Here is an 8,733-nt window from a genome sequence, read left to right as displayed (position 1 = left end):
GCCAACTCCACCAGAGGAAAATTATGATACACAACCCAGCAACAAGTTCACACAGGGACAGTCAAGCCAACAGGGCAGTGAATCGGCACTTTCACAAATGTGCCGCCTTTATGAGCAGAGTCAGCAACAACATCGGGAAATGATGAACCAAGTCATCAACATGGGAAATCACCATGGACAGTATCAGCAGCATTCCAAGTTATCTGAGCTACAGAAGACACGTCCCCAAACATTTTCTCATACTGACAAGCCTCTTGAGGCTGAGGATTGGCTTCGAGATATGGAGAGAAAATTAGTTATTGCAAAGTGTTCAGACCCCGAGAAGGTACTATATGCCCCGCACTATCTCACAGGAGCAGCTGCATCATGGTGGGAGAATTTTCTGCACATGCACCCCAACGAAAATGATATAACCTGGGATGACTTCAAGGAAGGTTTCCGTGGTGCACACATTCCTAAGAGTATTATGAAAATCAAGAAGAGAGAGTTCGATGACCTCAAACAAAGGAACATGACAGTGTCAGAATACAACAGTCAATTTACTCTATTGTCTCGCTACGCCAATGAAGAACGTATGACTGAAAGCAAGAAGATGGAGAAATTCCTTGACGGTCTGGTGCCCGCGCTTAAATGCCAACTGGTCGTGCACACTTTTCCAAATTTTAAGACACTAGTGGACAAAGCCATTACGCTAGAAAATGAGAGACGTAGCTTGGAGGATTTCCGCAAGCGAAAAAGAGACCAGACTACTCTTGCGTGCAACCACCGAAGCAAGACAGATTTTCAGAAAGGTGGGACGCACAAACCTACGACAAACGTCTCACACCCAACCAAGAATTTCCTTGCAAGGGACAAGGAGTTCACATATCGCCCAGGCGTTACCTGCTACGCTTGTGGAGAAGAAGGGCACTATGCCAAACAGTGCCCCAAGCCAAGGAACTCGACCCCAAAGCCAAACAACGGTGGCAATAATTCAGCACCCAAGCGAAACAATTTCAACCCCAACAACAACCACAGGAAGGGTCATCTAAACCACGTGACCAGAGAAGAAGCACAAAACGCTCCAGATATCGTACTCGGTACGTTTCCTGTCAACACAATACCTGCCATGGTTTTGTTTGATTCTGGAGCTTCTCACTCATTCATCTCGAAAAGTTTTGCTTTGCAAAATAATTTTTCGATGTTTCCCTTGGAAAAATCCATGATCATCAAGTCCCCTGGGATTCAGCAAGTTACTCAGAGTTACTGTCAGAATGCGGTTATTGAGTTCGAAGGATTGAAATTTCACGCAAATCTTATTGTGTTGGAAAATAAAGGACTGGATGTCATCCTAGGGATGGACTGGTTAACCACCAACAAAGGTTTTATTGACTGTTTCAACCAGACCGTAATTCTCACACACCACCACGGGAAGACAATAAAGGTATCAGCCAAAGAAAGAAAAATACCCCGGCAACCAAGATTGAATAAGGTGGACGTTTCTGAGCTAAACAAGGTTCCAGTAGTATGTGAATTTCCAGACGTATTTCCCGAAGAACTACCAGGCATGCCACCAGACCGAGAGATAGAATTCAGCATTGAGCTAGCACCAGGAACCACCCCCATATACAAGAAACCATACAGAATGGCACCATCCGAGTTGATTGAGTTGAAGATACAAATAAAGGAATTGCTGGACAAGGGATACATTCGAGCCAGCTCCTCACCTTGGGGATCAGCAATTTTATTTGCCAAAAAGAAGGATGGAACACTGCGATTGTGCATAGACTACCGAGCACTTAACATGGTCACAGTCAAGAACAAATACCCGATGCCGCGGATAAATGATTTATTTGATCAGCTCGCTCAGGCCAAGGTATTCTCAAAGATTGACTTAAGGTCAGGATACCATCAATTAAAAGTGCGAACAGAAGATATCCCCAAAACAGCCTTCACCTCCAGATATGGACTATATGAGTTCACAGTTATGCCTTTTGGATTAATGAACGCCCCCGCATATTTTGTTCACCTCATGAACAAAGTATTTATGAAGTTTATGGACAAGTTCGTTGTGGTATTTATCGACGATATTTTGATATACTCCAAGACACCAGAAGAGCACGCGGAACATCTCAGGATTGTGCTAGGAGAACTCAGGAAACACCAATTGTATGCCAAGTTCAGCAAGTGCGAATTTTTGCTAAGACAAGTAGGCTTTCTAGGCCACGTGCTAACCCAAGACGGTATCGCAGTGGACCCGGAGAAAGTCAGGGCCATACTTGGCTGGAAGTCACCAGCCAGCGTAACGGACATACGAAGTTTCTTGGGAATGGCAGGATATTACCGCAGATTTATTGAAGGATTCTCCACCCTAGCCAAGCCAATGACGCAGTTACTCAAGAAGGACAAGAAGTTTGAATGGACAGAAGCCTGCGAGAAAAGTTTCCAAGAGCTAAAACGAAAATTAACGGCAGCACTGGTATTAATTGTGCCAGACATACACAAGAATTTTGAAGTGTATTGTGACGCATCCCAAAAAGGCCTCGGGTGCGTATTGATGCAAGAAGGCAAGGTTGTCGCATACGCTTCAAGGAAACTTCGCAAGCATGAGGAAAACTATCCCACTCATGACTTAGAAATGGCAGCAGTCATTCATGCGCTCAAGGAATGGAGGCATTTCTTACTTGGAAATCGATGTGAAATATACACGGACCATAAAAGTCTCAAATATATTTTCACACAGCCAGAACTAAACTTACGGCAACGACGCTGGTTGGAATTGGTAAAAGATTATGATGTTGGTATCCACTATCATCCAGGAAAAGCAAATGTAGTGGCCGATGCTCTTAGTCGGAACCCCAGCTCCGACGAAAACAGTCTGCAAAGCTTGAGACCTGAATTCCAACAAGAATTTTCCAAACTCAACTTGTTAATGATCGCGGAAGGCACCATAACAAACTTGGAAATACAGCCCGACCTTGTGGAGAGAATTAAAGGAGCTCAGCCTGGTCACCCCAGCATTGAAGGAATTAAAAGAAAGGTGAGTATGGGCAAGGCCTCGGAGTTCGTCATAGACGATGGAGGAATATTATGGTACGGGGACAGACTCTGCGTGCCAAACATAGAGGACCTCAAACAGCAAATTCTAGCTGAAGCCCACACCGCCCCATATTCGATCCACCCTGGAGGAACCAAAATGTATAAGGATATTCAGGAAAGATTTTGGTGGCACGGTATGAAGAGGGACATAGCCACATACGTTGCATGTTGCGATTCTTGTCAGCCCATAAAAGTTGAGCATCAAAAACCAGCCGGACTACTACAACCAAACAAAATACCAGAGTGGAAATGGGATGAAATAGGGATGGATTTCATTGTCGGACTACCTCGGTCACGACACGGGAATGATGCCATATGGGTCATCACCGATAGATTAACCAAGGTGGCACATTTCATTCCAGTAAAGACAACCTACAACACTCAGAGGCTTGCCAGGATTTATCTCTCCCGTATAGTTTGTCTGCATGGAGTCCCGAAGACTATAATATCCGACAGAGGCACTCAGTTCGTCTCGAGATTCTGGGATCATTTACAACAGGCTCTGGGAACTCAACTAGCCTTCAGTACAGCCTACCATCCCCAGACCGATGGACAGACGGAACGCGTAAACCAAGTTTTAGAGGACATGCTGAGAGCATGTGTCCTCACCTATGGAACCAGTTGGGAAGAAAGCCTGCCATATGCCGAGTTCGCATACAACAACAGTTACCAGGCCAGCCTGCAAATGGCACCATTTGAAGCTCTGTACGGACGGAGATGTCGTACCCCGCTAAATTGGTCAGAGACCAGAGACAGCCGTATCTTCGGCCCAGACATGCTCAAAGAAGCCGAGGAAAAAGTCAGGCTAATCAGGGACCGACTCAAGACCGCTCAAAGCCGACAGAAGTGTTATTACGATTAGAAACATCGTGGGATCAATTTTGAACCCGGTGAATTTGTGTACCTACGAGTATCACCTATGAGGGGAATGCAACGGTTTAAGATTAAGGGGAAGTTAGCACCAAGATTCATTGGACCATTCTGCATAGTGGCACGAAGAGGCACCGTAGCCTACCAGCTAGACTTACCCGAAGAATTATCCGATGTCCACGACGTGTTCCACGTTTCGCAATTAAGGAAGTGCGTAAGCAAACCAGAGAAGCAAGTATCCCATGAGAACATTGACGTGCAACCAGACCTCACCTATCGGGAACGTCCAGTAAAAATATTAGAGGAGTCTGAAAGGAGAACCCGACAGAAAACCATCAAGTTTTTCAAAGTTCAGTGGAGCAACCACACCGAAAGTGAAGCAACCTGGGAAAGGGAGGATTTCCTTCGGATAGAGCATCCACACTTATTTAAGGATCAGCTGAAATCTCGGGGACGAGATTTTTCCTAAGGGGGTAGGTGTTGTGACACTCCAAAATTTTTATTTGGTTTTTCAGCAAAAACTTTGTTGGTTTTTGAAAAGAGGCCATTTAAAATTTTTCAAGAAAACCTTCCTCCTAAAAACTTCTTTGGCAAGGATTTTTATTTTTTGTATCCTCTTCAAACTATGGTGTTTGATCATTTAAAACTCTTTCTCTGATGGTTCCCTTCTCAAAGTATATTTTTGGAAATTATTCTTTTTATTATAAAAAGAACTCTGTGAATTTTGAGGTTTTCTTATCTTGAAACCACCCATGGTTTTACCATGTCTCCTATAGTAAATCTTCTCAAAATCCCTCCCTCCACCTTTGAACAACCTAATTCCTCTTTCCCAACAAGTCCAAACAAGTTTTGGATTTTATTTCAATTATTTTATCTCTCAAATCATTTCTGCCAATTATTTTGAGCCTTAGTGATTTTCAAAGCAAGTACCAAGATGCAATTGATTTTTGACCTCAAACCAACTCTCCTGGATAGTACTTGGTACCCACAACCTAGAACCATCTTGATCCACTCTTCTTCTTTTCAAAAATTTCAAATTTTACTCACTGCAAGTTTGGACCAGATTTGACAAATTTGGTGAAATTCATATTTACACTTCTCCAAATATTCCACCAAAATTCAGGCAGCCTCCTGGTGCAAGGAGAGGCCACCCCACCAAGTTTCAGCTCAAAGAAAAATCCCTAGATGCCTATATCATTCTGTCGAACACCTTGCATGCACTGTTCTGTCCATCTTCAGTTAAGTTCAAATTCAGTGTCGTTTTTCCTTCGTCAGACTTCGGTCACGCGGCCACAGTGCGCCCTGGCGCGTTGCACGCAACCTCTTCCCCTTGGCCAGCACCCCGCACGCACGCTTGGCCGATTCCTGGCGTCGGTGGCGACGAGCCTCGCCGACGTTGGAAGCTTCTGCGGTGGCTGCGCCTCCCGTGGTGGCCAGCGAGGGCCCGAGCCCGCTCGCCACGCCACCCGGTGCCGCCCAACATCCCCTGGCTCTCCGCGTGTCCCTGCCATGCCAGCGCACGCCCGTGGCACCGTCGCCGTGGCCCGGCAAGCACGGAACGTGCTCCCTGCCGCCGACCGGCCCGTGCCGCCCCGTTCCGTCGAGCTCGCCCAAAGCACCCAATCCAAGCTCGTTTAGCACCAAAACGGAACCGGTGGAACTCCAAGTTGACGTCCAACTCCCTAAACCTCCCCGACCAAGCTCTGCGCCGTCGTAACCTTCGCCGGAGAACTCCGTTCACGCCCACCGCCTCAGATCGCCTATAAAAAGGACCCCGAGCTCGCTCACGAGCACACACCTTCACTGCACCTCTCCAGGGCCCTGCCAAGCCACCAGGAGGACCTCGAGGAGGTCTCCTCCCCTAACTCCGGCCGCCCCGATCCGCCTCGGCCACCAGCTCGATTCGCTCCGGTGAGGCCGTCCCTGGCGCCCAAATCTCGTCTATAGCCTCCTCTAGCACCCAGTAAGCTAACCCCAGCGTCAATTTGGCCTTCGCAGCTCTCTCCGACGAGGCCCTCGACCACCCGAACCGCCGTCCGCTGGAGCAAGGCTCGACGTCGACGTGGTACTCGCCGGCGACCACCACCACCACCAACCGACGCGAAATGGTGCCCTGAACACGGAGGTACTCTCCGATCTCCCTGCCTCGCCGTGGATCGCCGCCGGCGACCACCGCGGCTCTCGGGCACCGTCGAACTCTGCCGCCCCATTTGAATATTCAAACCTGACGGGCGGGACCCGCCTGTCAGCCCCTCTGTCCTTTCTAAGCGAAACGTTTTCTGAAAACGTCTTCTGCCAAATGCGTTTTCCCGCTGGGCCGGCGCATTCTTATTCGAGTCGTTTTCTGTTTTTGTAAGCTAGCCCCTGGGAACTTTCTGTTTCATTACAGATGAGTCCCTGGACTAAAACCCTTATAACTTTTTAACAGAAAAGTATTTTTGATTGATTCTTTTTCTGTTTTCCTTAAAATTTTGTCTAGTTTTTTATCAGATTTATTTGAAAAATATTTGGAATAATTTTTGTGCACCTCACGGTATTCACGATAGCGCGTATATTTTCTTTATACCGTAGATACCGAAGGAGGTGACGGGACCGCGAACTTCACCGAGCTAGGCTCCGACTGCTCTGAACCAGGCAAGCATGTTTGAACTTTTGATATGATGATTGTTTTGGCATGTTTGCATTAAGTAGTTTCATGGAATGTTGATGAGTATACCGATAAATGTCATGTTACATGCAACGATGAGGCAAGTGAGTTTCGAAAATCCATAAGTGGATGGATGTGAGTATGCATGGCCATGTGTTGGCATGAGGATGGGTAAGATGGCAGTGTTGTAGCATGCCAGTCTTATGCCAGGCTATATGACTTCAGTGTCAACCCGTATCAGTCCAGTTCCTTCCATTCTTCCTTCCCTGTACTACCACATGTTTTCCGCAAGGAATATGGCTTAGTAAGTTGCAAACCGCTTTCCTGGTACACACCAAAAAGGAGAGGCTGTGATGATGGTTCCATGGCCCTGGATTAAAGCCAGTCATCCGGTCAGGGGGCATGGGTGTTTCCGGTTGGGACCGAGAGGGGGGCACCCCTTAGAGCGCGCGTATATAAATTTGATCCCATGCTATTCGAGATTGTGATCTCCCCGTCTCAAAAGTTTTTCTTGGACGATGTCTAGGGTGATTCCTGGCATCGAGAGGTAGGATGGGTGTGTACTGGTTAGCTGTGTTTTCTTCCGAAATACCGTAAATGGAACTAGTCCTTCGTGACTACGGAAATCCGTTGGCTGTGGGAAATTTTTGTACAAACTCTGCAGAGTCATACATTCATTTGAATCATCTATTCCATGTCCAAGTTCGGTATTATCTTATCCTGAAAATGTCAGTTTTGATGACAGAGACTCCGGTGAATCACATGAGTGCTAAGTCCGGTTAAATGATTATTCCTGTGGATGGACTAACCTGTTTATTTTCATGAATTGAATGTTTATTATGAGTATTATTTACTTGTGAATAAAAGCCCTTTCTGTGATGTCACTCAGACGTCCGACTGTGGCATTGTTATATTTTACTTTCAATAAAAGCCCTTTCTGCGATGTCGCTCAGACGTCCGACGGTGGCATTTCTTTTAAAGCCCTTTATGTGGCGTCGCTCAGACGCCCGACCGTGGCATTTCTTTTAAAGCCCTTTATGTGGCGTCGCTCAGATGCCCAATTGTGGCATTTCTTTTAAAGCCCTTTATGTGGCGTCGCTCAGATGCCCGACTGTGGCATTTCTTTTAAAGCCCTTTATGTGGTGTTGCCTAGACGCCCGACTACGGCGTGCTTTATTTATTTACCTTCCTATCGAGGTGTCGCTTCAGACAACCGATTGGGTTTACAGTTATTTTGTTGGGTTTTCGAGCGGACTACCGCCGACCCCCTTTTTACCTGTCTTGATTTTATGAATTAATGTGCCACTGTCAAAATTAATCATGACGCATCCATGCATGCATTTGTTATATCTTACGTCCGAACTGTCTTGCGAGTACTTTCAAAGTACTCACCTGGCTTGTTGATTTGGCCAGATGCTGACGAAGGCGATCTCATGGATGAAGAATTTGATAGCGAGTCCGACGCCTAGAGGAATCCCAGTCAGTCTCGTGCGACCCTGGATTTGGTCACTATATTATATCCGCTTCCGCTACCAAATAAATTCATCGAGCCTCACCTCGACGCTCGATGAGATGCCAGTTTTAGAGTCATGTATCTCACTCCCCGCTGTGTTTTTCCACCACCACCCTATCCTCGAGTCAGTAGTATGCCTCCACACCACTGTGTCATGTCCGCCATTATGTATAATTATTGGCGTGCTTGTAATAATTTGGTTGAGCAACCGTAGCTCGACCCTGTAATATATTCTATGCTACTGGCTTATTGTATCAAGAATTTGTCTACCGGTAAGGGGGATTTTTTCTCATACTGGACTCAAAAGATTGGTTTCTCAATAAACATTTTTATTGGAAAACCGGTCGTGACAATGAACCGCTGTGGATGTGCTCACTGTCGGCAAACACTTCATGTAGAATAAAACATAATATTAGTAGAGTAAAGGTTAAATTGCATGGAACTTGTTCGTACCAATGAATGGAGGTGAAAGTATTGTTGAAAGTCAGTACCTGAATAATTATACGGTCATTTGTGATGCCGGATTCACAAAAAATATTAGATAATTTTCCCATGACCTGCAGTTTAGGTGCAAAGGTGATAACTATCCGCAACTTTTTTCAATCACCATCACAAAGCAACCGTT

The sequence above is a fragment of the Triticum urartu genome, chromosome 2A (genome assembly GCF_056163025.1).
Source record: "Triticum urartu cultivar PI428250 chromosome 2A, HENAU_Tu73, whole genome shotgun sequence".
NCBI lineage: Eukaryota > Viridiplantae > Streptophyta > Magnoliopsida > Poales > Poaceae > Triticum > Triticum urartu.
The sequence above is the reverse complement of the archived record's forward strand: the minus strand, read 5'-3'. Positions refer to the sequence as shown.